Source organism: Alligator mississippiensis, chromosome 12, assembly GCF_030867095.1.
Source record: "Alligator mississippiensis isolate rAllMis1 chromosome 12, rAllMis1, whole genome shotgun sequence".
NCBI classification, from domain to species: Eukaryota; Metazoa; Chordata; order Crocodylia; family Alligatoridae; genus Alligator; species Alligator mississippiensis.
In genome coordinates, this window is record NC_081835.1 from 23,747,376 (window position 1) to 23,760,665 (window position 13,290).

Below are 13,290 nucleotides of genomic sequence, written 5' to 3' on the forward strand. Positions count from 1 at the left end.
CATCTATTCTCAGTTGTAACATATATTTATTAACAGTAATTTCATGGATGGAATAAAAAGCTGGTAGACTGGAGATATGCAAAGAGGCAAACTTTGTTATATTATAGTTTCAATGTTATTAGTCAAATGCAAAATAGTAGTGTTACAACCAGAGGTCCAGGTTTTCTGTTTGCCACATAAAAACACAGATTTTCTCCTTTAAAGAAGAAAAATCTGGGAAACAGCAAGTTTCCCTTTGCAGGCTGGAAGAGTTCCAGCCTGCAAGGGGCTGCTTGGGTATGGGGGGAGTAGAATGGAAGGGGAAGGAGGTGCCATGTTTATGTATGCATGCACACATGCACGTGACAACCAGGAAGTGTGGTAGAGAACAGCTCCTGCAGCTTCCTCCACCTAAGTATATGGGGGGGGTGGGGCATAGACAACATGAGGAGGGGCAGGGGGGGCATAGGTCTCCTGGCCCCATTGCTGCCCCTCACTCCCACTTGCTACCCCCCACCCCCAGCTCCCCAGTGTGTGGCAAGAGTATGTAGGGAAGGAGAAGTACGGGCAGGGGACACACAACTGATGTGTCAGGTGGGTAGGGGGGGCCTATGTCCCTCAGATTTCTGTACCCACACTAGGGTGCAGGGCACAGGGCTATAGCCTGGCTGGACCAGCTCTGGGTAGAAGCCACCTCCACAGCCCAGCAAGCAGGACCTGGCATCGGAGGAAGCGCCGTGTTACCATGGCTACCAAAGTGAGGCCTGGCATTGGTGTGGGGACACAACTCCATGCCGCTGCTGCCATGCCTCACCTTGGTGGCTATGACAGTGCTGCACTCCCTCCCATGCTGGGTTCCGCCCACCAGGTCATAGAGGTGGCTCTGGCTCAGAGCTGGTCCAGCTAGGCTGCAACCCTATGCCCCATTCTGGGTACATAAATCTGGGAGGCACATGCCCTCCACAACCCCTGCCACACTGCTTGTTCCCCCTGCCCCCCACATTGTCTGTGCACTTCTCACCCCTCCCCATGTATCACCTGTGCCTACACCCACCTCATTCCCTACACTGAGGGTCTGAGACCTGGGGGTGGGGTGCAGTGGGTTGGGAGTGAGAGGCACCAATAGGGCTGAGGGCATTGGGGTGTAGGTTGAGAGTAGAGGGCATGGAGTAGATGGGGACCTGCAGGTCAGGAGTGAGAGGCACCAGCGGAGGGGGGGGGGAGGGGGCTGTGGCTTGGGAGTGAAGGGCACCAGCATATCAGGTCTTTGCAGCACCACAAAGCAGGAGGAGGAGACAGCTGCAATTGGACCCACATCCTGGTGAGCAAAGGTGGCAGGGGGAGCTCTGGTTTTTCATGATAAAAAAAAAGAAACCAAATTCCAAAATATAAAGGTATTTAGAATTTATTTTGTTATAATGATTGAGGCACTGGTAGGCTTCCAAACTGCTTTAGAATTGGAAATGTATCAATAAAACATTGTGTTCAACTGATGCTATATATATAGTTTCATTTTAAATCAAGGAAAAATGCAGATTTGGGGGTTTTTAATCAGAGAAATTTGGATTTTTAAACAAAAAGCCAGGATCCCTTGGTATGACAAAAGAGAAGTATATTAGGGCATAACTTAGAAATGTGTATTATTCTTATTCTGATTTATTTAAATTATATTGTTATGACTTCAAGAAAAAACTACACTACAAAAGAAAAAAGAAAAAAAAATGTGCAATTCTCAACTGTTTTCAAACCAATGTAAAAAATACTCGTAGGGAAAAATACAGAATCAGGGAAAAAGAGAATTTACATGAGCTATAAGTCAGGCCCCAGCTACACATTATACCTAAGGCATAATTAACCAGTTAATCACAGCTACATGTTCAATCCATTAATGGTGTGATAAAAGAAGGAATAAGCCAAAAAGTTATTCCACAAAATATGTGGCTCATTGCTTCATGCCATTAACTGAATATGTGACCAGGGGCCCCTGTGACTGGCAGCTCTTTCAGCTGATCAGGGCTCCCAGATAAAGGCCCATGTCCATCCCAAAGCTGAAATGGGCTCCCTACCACAGGGTGTCCCCAGCTGTGGAGATGTATGCAAACACCCCTGTAGCTGGGAGATTGCATCGGCTGCAGTCTCTCAGGCATGGGGATGCCTAGAGCACAGATGGGAAATCACATCCGCTGCAGTTTCCCAGATGCGGAGATCCCTGGGGCATCCCCACAGCTAGAAGCCTGGGTCAGCTGATGGGGCTTCCAGCCACAGGAGCTTGCTGCTTGCCAGTGTAGGAAGAGCTTAGGATCATGATCCTGAGCTTCTGATGCACTGGCAATAAGATGTGATGGGATCTAATTCACAATCCCACAATCACACCTCCTGCCAAGCACACGTCACACTGCAGGAAGCATGAGTGTGTGGATTGCATATCAGATTCCATCAAGCTTTTACCTCCACATCTATAGGAGACCTAAACATTAGCACCAAATATAAATCACGTGTTATAGGAAAAAGAAATCAGTAGTTGGCATCAAGTTTTTCAACCAGGGCTTATGGAGAATTTAAATGGGGACCCAACTTAAATTGTTGTTGCCTTTTTGAGCTCATAACTCCTGAACATTCTATGCTGTGTCATCCAAAATGATCAAGCACATTAATCTGTAAACCATAACTTAATTCCTGGTATAACTCAACTGACTCTATTGAGAGATAACAGGAATGCATCTTGGCCAGTAATTCAATATCCAGGACCACAAATTTCAGAGAACATGTTTTATCTTAAATATATTAATGTGTCTAGGAGACAAGGATTTTTGTGGTCGATACCTTTTATTGGACCAACTGTATCGTTGGGAAGGACACAGACAAGCTTTTGCATACCACTGTGGGCATGTCTACATGAGGCACTTTACTTTGTAGTAGCACTTGCCTACTGCCCAGTAAACCTTGCTAGTTATGAGTAAATTTGCTACCTGCAAATGCAAGGAGCAAATTTACTTAAGATTAATAATGGTGCAGTAACACTCATGTAGATGTCTGACTGGGAGCTGGTCACCAGGGGGTGGGAGATTGCTCCCTGCCCCTGAGAGCTGCCTGCTGCTGGGGAAGGCTCTGCCACTGGAGCGTGGGTGGGGACTATGACCCCTTGCCTCAGCAGCAGGAAGTTACAAGCCCCCAGCTCCAAGATCATGATCAGGAAGAGGGGAACAGGCTGGAGAGCTCCCCAGCTTGTACCCCATGCAGCTCCATGCTCACGGAGTTGAGCAGGGAACAAGCTTTCCAGCCTGGTCCCCACCCAGCTCTGTGCTCATGCAGCTGAGTGGGGAACAAGCTCCCTAGCCTCCACCAAGCAATTGCAGAGCGGGAGCTGGGAACTATCCTGGTCAGAGGCAGGTCCCAGCCCCATGCCCCAATTGGGCAATTGAGTCACAGGACTTGGAAAGAGAAGCAGGGGTGGGATAGGTCCCAGCCTCCTGCCCCAATCCAGCAGCAGGGCAGCTAGCAGTGACCTAGCTGCTAGCTGCCCTACCAGTGGATCAGGCAGGGACCTGGGACCTGCCTCTCCCCTGCAGCTCCTTCCAAGTTCTCGGCCCCTGGGTGGGGAGCCAGGGCCAGAGTTCCCTGCTGCCAGGGCAGGGGAACATTATCCCTGCCTCAGCAGTAGGTAGCCCCTGGGGGCAGGGGGCAGTTCTGGCCAGTTGACAGCTGTCTCCTGGCCTGGTGCTCCCTGCCAGTCTCTGGGCTAGTACCCAAGTGGAGCCTAGAGCTCCCCCTATTGGTGGCAGGGGCCCGCTGCAGCACTGCAGGGCCCCAGGAAGTAAAAGCAGTTTGCTGCCATTAGCAGCATATCTGCTCCCACTTCCCTGCATGTGTAGACACCTCCCCAGGCATGTTTACTTGTGAATAGTTTAATCATGAGTAAACTGATCGTGGATCAACTGCATGTGTAGACTGCCCTGTATCATTCATGTATCTAGCTATTTAACCAAGTTTGGGTTTTTTTGCTTTGTTTTCTATCATGAATATGTATACCTATTTTTTTTGCCTTAATATAGTAGCCTTTGTATAGTTTTTAAAGTTCTTACTCGCAGAGCCTTTGTCTTTAGTTTCTAGTTACCTCATATTTTTGAAGTCATCCTACCTGAAGGTGAGTGCTAAGATACTGCTTTCTACTGTGCACTTACTTATCTTTACATATACTTCATCACTGTAATTTGATAGCTCAACTACAGTTATTTCTTAACTAATTCCAATGAAATACCTAAAAACTAGAGAGCAACTCTTTTATACAATAGCTGAAATATGCTTAATGTAATTGAGTGTGGTATAGACCGAGTACTCCAGACCTATGTGCCATCAAAGACTCACCACCCCATTAAAGCCTGCTTTGTGGTTTAAAGCCCTTGTGCACGCTATCCTCACAATGTAGAATTTTATCCACTGAGCAGAAGGCCAGAGTCCAAGGAAACTTGCATTGTCACTTCCCATTCTGTAGCAGTTTGATGCCTACACAGACTTCATGTTCTAGAATTATCAAAAATGTGTACCTTTAGTGGATATTAAATTCACTAGTAACATAACAACAACACAACTATATAAAATGAGATCAAAATATACAAAGGATATACTGTGAATTAAATCATAGAATAATAGAATCATAGAAAATTAAGGTTAGAAGGAACCTCAGGAGGTAATCTAGTCCAAACCCCAAATCAAAGCAAAACCATCCCCTAGAAGATCATATTAGCCAAGAATTGGTCTACCTGGGTGAGAAGGAGTACTAACAAAAAAATAAATGGAAAAAAACAGGAAAGGAGATTGAGTGGGGAGAATGGCACTTCAGAAGTGGCTGTTCCCTGTGGATAAAAAAGCCCAGGGTGGGATGGTGTGGCACGGAGGAGGAGACGGGAGCAAAAGAAGACTCCGGGAGTGAGAGCTGGGAGAAGACTACTGAGCTGGGGAGATCCCAGGGACTGGTCCAGCATGCCAGAGAAGGCACAACTGGGGAAGGAAGCTGAGATTCTATGGGGTATGTAAATTGACCCTCCGATTGCTCAGGGGAAGAGAGGTACAGGGGCGGAGAGAAGCTGTGACAAACAAAAGGAGCCATGGATGCTCCGGAGAGAAAAAAATACAAGTTGAGGTTACTCTAGTTTGCTTTTGTTTTTGTTTTACGTTGACGGGGACTAACTGTTCTTCAAGGGTGTTTGAGGGAAGAATAAGGAGAGAGCCAGAGATGAGGCTACTTCCCCACTCTAGCAGAAAGAATGCGGGAGTTGCCCAAAGAGATTAACAAGATAAGATATTGCATAAGAAGAAAGAAAGGAAGAAACTGAAAGTAAAATTTTCTGTTTAGTTAAAGATACTGTTCCATAGTTAATTTTATACTGTTGTGTATTACTAACAAAGAAACGTCATAAAAGGTGTTTACAAAAGACAATTAGAAAGTGAAAAAACAAAAACAAAAAACCCAACAGTTTGAAATAGCCATAATCCATATGTTTGTGAGTTAGTTGTGAATGTAAAAGAAAAAGAATAATAAAGAGAAATGTTCAACTCAAATAACACTGGGATTCAATTGATGACGTAAATCTGGGGCATTGGTCAAGAAAGCCATCAAATAGGCTGTATCACTGATAGGAACCTTGATAGATTGCCAGTGTCCTACTGCGGCAATAATACCTCCCGACTAATAACATAAAAATTAATAAAGACGTGGCAGACGAGAATCGGAATAAACCACAGGAGGCCATAGATGAGGCAATCAGTGGGAACATTACACTGGGTATTAAAAACGTCTGAGGATAGAGATGCCACAACATCTCTAGGTAGCCTGTTCCCATGCTTTACTACCCTTCTAATGAAAAAAAGTTTCCCAATATCTAACCTAAATATCCCTTGCTACAATTTGAGACCATTGCTTCTTGTTCTATCATGTGCCACCTTGAGAACAGTCTAGAACCATCCTCTTTGGAACCATCCTTCAGGTAGTTGAGTTTTCTTGTCAAATCCCCCTGTCTCCTCTTCTTCAGACTAAAGAAGCTGGGTTCCCTCAGGCTCTCCTCAGAAATCATGTACCCCAGATGCCTAACGATTTCCCATCCCCCCCCACTGGACACATCCTTTGTCCACATCCTTTGTGCAGTGGGGGTCCCAAAATTGGACATAGTACTCCATATGTGGCCTCACCAATGCTGAATAGAAGGAAAGAATCATTTCCTTTGATCAGAGTTCCTTCTAAGTTGCATGGTATGCATGGCCATGCAGGTGCACTCATGCTGTGCTGCCAGGCATGCCTGCATGGCTGCACATGCTAGGCAGCTTCCAGGGAATGCTGCTCTTGATCTGCTGGCAATGCTCTTACTAATGCAACCCTATATGTCATTGTCCTTCTTTGCAATAAGGGTGTGCTGTTGGCTCATATTCAGCTTACTGTTCACTGTAACACCCAGGTCCTTTTCTGTAGAGCTGTTACTTAGCCAGTCATTCCCCAGCCTCTATTGGTGCATAGCATTTTTCTGTCCTAAGTGCAGAACTCTGCATTTGTCTTTATTGAATTTCATGAGGTATTTTTTGGCCCAATCCTCCAGTTTGTCTAGGTTTCTCTGGGCACATCTACACATGGTGCTATGTCACCATAGCAACATGCCATGGCAATGTAGCATCCGTGGGCATCTACACATGACCAACAGCTACTTTTCTGTAGTGACGCACTCCCCCAATATAGTGCGCTCTATGGCGAAGTAGCTGCTAAAAGTAACTATGCGCCATATGTGTGGCGGACTATGGGCTGTTACTGCACTGTGATTTAGTACTTCCAAATGTAAGTACTAAATCATGGTACAGTAACAACTTTGCCATAGGGACATGTGTATATGCACCCTGTGAATCCTAGTCCTACCCTCCAAGGGGCAAACTTTTAAGACAAACTGTACAGTATCAAGCATGCAGTTCAATTTTAAAACCAATCCACTTCACTGGATCTCTTTCTAAAAAAAAGTTCTTAATATTAACAAATCATGTCTGGATATATAATGGAGAGTAACTCATTACTGAGTACAGTGTAATGGAAAGAACTGCTATAAAAGTTATATCACGTAATATGAATTGCTGCTCTAATTTTCTATGATACAAATTTTTTTTTACCTGGAAATTAAAAGGATATTATACAGTTTACTAGAAGCTCAAATACTTTCTATTTTATTATTAACTTTAGTAAATTGGAGGGTAAAAAAAATTAAATCTCAGCTGCAGGCAATTTTGAAGCATATGCTCTTGCTACAAATACAGGCTGTTTTCCCAAAACAATTACTGTAGTTTAATGCTCATAGTGACCTAGTAAATGTGGTTCATACAACTCAGTATTTCTAATAGCCAAAAGGCAAAACCTTGTTTATCTAAATATGCAAGAACAGCATAAAATGCAATACAACCTAAATTATGAAATGCTTTTGCCTTCAATACCAGGTCATTAAAACAAACCAAAATCAATAAATATCAATATACTAATATCAAAGTGAATTTTAAATGCAATGTTTTCTTACTGCCCATAGTCATAATAAATAATCTGAAACAAGTAAATGAAGAGGTAGAGAGAGAGGCTGGGCAGGGAGACAATATGTTGGGAAGAAAGTTTCACACTATATTTGTTTTTATCATGTTTCTACAATTAGGCAAATATGATAGTATGGTAACTAGATGAACAGATGGTCTGTCTCAGTAGGGAATATCTAACATATTTCTATATAACCAAGGATTACTTTTATTCAATAAATCTTGTTTTCAAACACAATACAAAAGCAAATAAAATAAATGGTAATTAAATTATTGGTTACCTCTATTCTATTTGTATTATACCAATTTTTAAAGGCCTAATAAAAATGAGAACAATAAAATATTCAACATATTAATAAATGAACTGAAGTTGTATTATTTTGTAGCCTATTGAAAACTTAAAAATACTCTGAAATAAAGATTTAAATTGACAGCAAACTGCTAAACCACATTCTTAAGTGTACCCAATACACACTAGGCGTACCAAGGTAAAGGAAGTGAGAACAGAAAGATGGTAATTCCCCAAGTATAGGTTCATTCTGGCACCGATTCAGTCCTTAGCAGAATTCAAGGCAATCCTCAAGGCTATTCAAAAAACATCAATAGCTGACCAACCATGAGATTAAAATTCCACTGGCTCCCATTGTCACCAATGGATATAGGTTCAATGTCCTGACTAGGATTGCCAAAGAAAAAAGGATATTCCAAACCTTAAAGTTGATCAGAAGATATAGAAAATGTCAACTTATTTTTCAGAATTTTTTTTTTTTAAATGATGGTTTTCAGTAGGGCTGTGAGAAACTTCAGGCACTGATTTGATTCGGCAGAGATTTGGCCTGATTTGGCGGCCGAATCTCCAAATCTGAATCGAATCAGGTTTGTCTTTAATCTCTCCAAATTGAATTGGAAATCGATTCGGAGAGATTTGGAAAGATTCGATGATTTGAACATAGACACAGCTTTAAATGTTTTTTCTACATACCTCTAGGCAGCAGGCAGCTTGTGAATGCTGAGATGCTGGGGCAGATAGAGCATCCAATGGGAGTGCCAGTGGTAGTCCCCAGCATGCTCAGCAGCAGACCCAGAAGTGGACCAGAAGCACTTCCGGTCCACTTCGGGGTCCACCTGGGAGTGCGCAAGGGATCTTCCTCCCCACCCCCTGGCTCAGCAACTTGTGCCTCCTGGGTCTGGGCAGGGGGGGGGTGGCATCCAGGTTCCCCCCGTGGCCAATTCCTGAGTGGGGGGGATCCTGCATGCTCAGTGGCAGATCCGTAAGTGGACCAGAAGTACTTTTGGTCCACTTCCGGATTTGCCACCAAACACATGGTGCCCCCCCCCCCCCCCAACCGTGCTCCTGTGGGATGCTTCATCCACCCCACCATCACAGCATTCACAAGCCACACCTGGTACCTCGAGGTATGTAGAAAAAACATTTAAAGATGTGTCTATGGCTGAATCACTGATTTTCCAAATCAGCATTGAATCTACAGATTCGGCCCAATTGAATTGGGACAGTGATCCAAATCAATGAATCAAATCATTGTCCCCAATTTGATCCAAATCCAAATCGAATATTGCCCATTTTGCACACCCCTAGTTTTTAGTATTTCCCAATTTGGCTTTACAACAAAAATCCATTTTACTGTAAGAGGTAAGGATTATTGTGCATGATATCATTTTTGGACTAGCCACATGGCTGGAATAGATTTAGACAAGATTTAAATGCAGGGCATTCTTCAGATGACCTGAAGGAAATGGTCTGTAATCAAAAGCTTACCTAAATCTATCCCAACTGTGGAGTTGGTCCAATAAAAGATATCACCCACAACAATCCTTGCCTCTTGCATATTTCCTGTACCATCATGGCTATGACATCACTCCAAGACTACCTCAAAATTCTTGTGGTTTTTTTTTCAAAAAGAACAAAATCTAAGAAAAAAATCCATTTAAATTATTTGAAAGATTGCACAATTTAACTGAAAAAAAATCAGCAATAAGGTTTGTGTTCATATTTTCACTGAAAAAATAGGGAAAAATGACAAAAAATACATATTTTTGTGAATTTTTCAATTTTGTGTCAGAAAGCATTTAATAAAAATGTTTTGATAAGAGAATTTCAACTGTTGCACCAATTTTCCCTGTCTCACAGAGGGAGACAGTATTAGTATTACAGCTGTCTTAACTGCTGTTCCCTCATCCAAGGATTCTCCCAAACTGGTAATGCAGGACAGAGAAAGATTCTAATCTTTTAATTTTCCATAAAAAAGGGTGATTTACAATAAACAGTTAAGCACCCAACCACTTTTTTTCATTTGAAATACAACATAGTTCTGCAAACATTAATTAAACTAACAATGATGTTCTATAAAAGAAATCTCCATTACAGTTTATAAAGGCTCAGAACATTTCACAGACTGTTTTCACTAGCATCAAGGAAACTTTCTGAAAGTATGTATATTATCACAAAGGAACATAGGGTATAAAACAATTACCTAAAATTATCAATAAACTGTATAATCTTTAATATATAATTCAGTTTATGGAATTTGCCAGAAGAACAAATATTTTCTCTTGGTAGCTACATGTATACATTCTGAAAAAATACACTGTTGATATAGGTATAAATATAATACTGACATTTGTTTGATATACAAAATGGTAAAAATGGATTTCATGTGCTATGAATTTTAATGCACCCATGTTTTCTGCCTCGAGGCTTCATAGTGAGCAGATGCTACTAGGTGATTCTGCAAAAGGATTGAATTAATGAAGTGTTCTTTAGACTGAGCCTGTATTCTCTGCCCTTCAACAATTTTCAATCTTTTCTTTGTTGTTTGAGACTGGCAGTCACGTTCCAACACTATGTTTATTTGTCCACTAGAAAAATTATATAACAATATTTAAATTATTGTCTCCAAATTGCTTAGCTCTCTTCTTTTCCTGTATGCACAGCAGCAACAGGAGCTATGCCAAAGGAAGTTATACACTGTTTTAATGGTGGTTCAAAGGCCAGCTTTGTCAAGCAGTTATCCTATGTCTCAATAAGGTTTTGTTAGTTTGAAAACAGTTGGTGTACCGATGTCCCTTACACTTTATATAGGGCTATTTTTAATGTCCTTAATCACAATAAGCAGTACTGTATTCCATGAAAAGCCTTAATGACATCAAGTGGCTACTGATGTCATTAATGAAATCAAACTAAAAGAATTATTGTTTCAAAGGAAAAGAAAAAAAGATGGGGGGAGGGCAGGAGAGGGGCAAAAACCTTTTCCAGACACTCAAGTTTCTCCCATTTTATATTTCCAGCTATTTATCCCTTTGCACTGAGGAGCACTATAAATCATATGATAGCACTCCTTCGGTTAGTGAGGAAGTACAATTGCACTACAGTTTCCAAAAAGCTCCTTCTCATTGCTATGTGAGAGTGCCAGTATTACATCTCAGTGTACTCTATCAACATTTCTAGGCTTGTTAATCAAATTGTCATCTCTAAACATCATTCAATATAAATACCAGGAAACACACACTGGAACACCAGGAATACTACATATATTAACAGTATATTGAAGCTATCGAGTGCTTTTCAGCAGTTTGGTGCATTCCAAACACCCTGAAAGATATGTAAGTGTAGCCAAACCATTTTACAACTGGGAGAAATGAAGAAAAGTGTTTAAAGCTGCACCATACATTTGAAAATATATTTTCATACAATTAGTCTTCAGCATAATGCATATGCATAAAGCAGCAACTTTACGGCTGCACTGACAGCTGCAGATGACAAGGTAAATAACATTAAGCATATTTTTTGCACCAGGATTTCTAGGACTTGTTAAAGGGGAAATGAAATTATAGATCTGTAAAAATACACTCCCATTCTGCTATTTACACAGAGTAGAGTTTGGCTGTAGATGTTTCTTTTACCACAGGAGCAAAGTGAAAGCATACAGACACCCATGTCCTTTATTCCAAGATACAGTCTTTAAAAGTTTTATGGATAAAAAGTAGTAAAACAGTTTATCCTGGAATATAGCAAAGAACGCCTGTACAGTTATCCTGGGATAGTATCATTGACTCAATGGCAGGGAAGTGGTACTGCATCTATCTGCTCACTAAATCCTTATTAGACAGGCAAAGTGGGCATGCATCAAACCCATGATATTTTTGTTCCAGGATGAACACAGGTACAATTTATCTAGGGATAAATGCTAGGGGTGTGCAAAATGGGCTGTATTCAACTCGGATTTGACCCAAATCAGGGACAGTAGTTCAATGTGTTGATTCAGATCACTGTGTCTGATTTGATTTGACTGAATCTGAAGATTCGATGCTGATTCAGAGAATCAGCGATTTGGCCATAGATGTAGCTTTAAATGTTTTTTCTACATACCTTGAGGTACTAGGCATGGCTCATGAATGCTGAGATTCTGGAGCAAATGGAGTATCCCACAGGAGCATGAGGTGGGGCATGTGCTCAGCGGCAGACCCAGAAGTGGCCGGAAGTACTTCCGGTCCACTTCCGGGTCTGCTGCCAAGCATGCTGGGGAGTCCCCTGCACTCTTGTGGGGTGCTCCATCCATCCCAGCACCTCGGCATTCACGAGCTGCCTGGTACCTAGAGGTATGTAGAAAAAACGTTTAAAGCTGTGTCTATGTCCGAATCTCTCCGAATTGATTTGGAGGGTTCCAATTCAATTCAGAGAGATTAAAGGGTTTCCTGATTTGATTTGGATTCAGAGATTCAGCCACTGAATCGGGCCAAATCTCCCAAATCAAATCAGGGACCAAAGCTTCGCACCGCCCTAATAAATACAACATCTGTTTCTAACCTTTGAACCTTGCTCCTCTAGGGGCATATCTACACATTGACCTAGGGCAATGCAACAACATGCAATGTTGCCATACAGAGTGCTATGGCAATGTAGTGATGACATGGGCTCTACATGTGATTGCCAGCTATGTCACCATAGTGGCACGCTCCCCGGGTATAGCATGTCGCTATGGCATGGCAATGTAGTACCAAAATCTACCCAAGTGCCACACACATGGCACAGTAACCACCCATACTGCACTCTGCTGTAGTACTTCCAAAAGGAAGTACTACAGCACAGTGATGTGTAGACGTGCCCTAGGACTCTGGTATAGACTCAGATTTCCTGAAAAGAGCTACACCACATTAGGTAGCAGTAGGAAAAAAAAATGATCTGAGAGAAGCCCAGGATACTGTTGTCATTTCCTTGATGCAGGGTTCAACGATCGGGAAATATCCATCCCAGATTTCTCCCAGAAGTGAGCACTTTTGGCCCATGTACTGTACAGTACACTACTGCATAGTGGCAGTATCATAGCCTGTGAGGTTGAACTGAGGCGTGATCATTGCTAGTTGAAAACTTATCCCTATCTCTCTTCCAAATTTCATAGGGCTGCTGCATACAAAAATGAGAGAGCTCTTCATAAAAAGTTGAAAGACGCTGTATAATGAAAAGCACTAGGGCAACCTAAACACAGGGGTCACTACCACCTCCCCATATAATAAAAACAAACACATATCGGCAAATACTACAGGTTCAAAAAACATCAACCAAAAGCATGGCTTTAAATTGACGATCTTCCTTTATGTGATTTGTCGAAGTCAAACAGAGCCCAGAATAGAATCCAGAACTAACCTGCTCTTTACCACTAAAGTAACCTTCATGCCTCATTTTGTTTTCATATTATGTTAAAACTGCTATTTTGGTGTTGTGTAGTATAAGAAATCATCTAA

General features: G+C 42.0%; 1 protein-coding gene and 1 pseudogene across 3 annotated transcripts in view; one reads left to right on the plus strand and one right to left on the minus strand.

The window, feature by feature from the left end:
* CACNA2D3 (calcium voltage-gated channel auxiliary subunit alpha2delta 3) overlaps window positions 1–13,290 on the minus strand; it is a 913,092-nt gene that overhangs the window by 443,282 nt on the left and 456,520 nt on the right. The gene's annotated exons all lie outside the window — the stretch shown is intronic.
* LOC132244568 (U4 spliceosomal RNA) lies at window positions 12,847–12,997 on the plus strand (annotated as a pseudogene).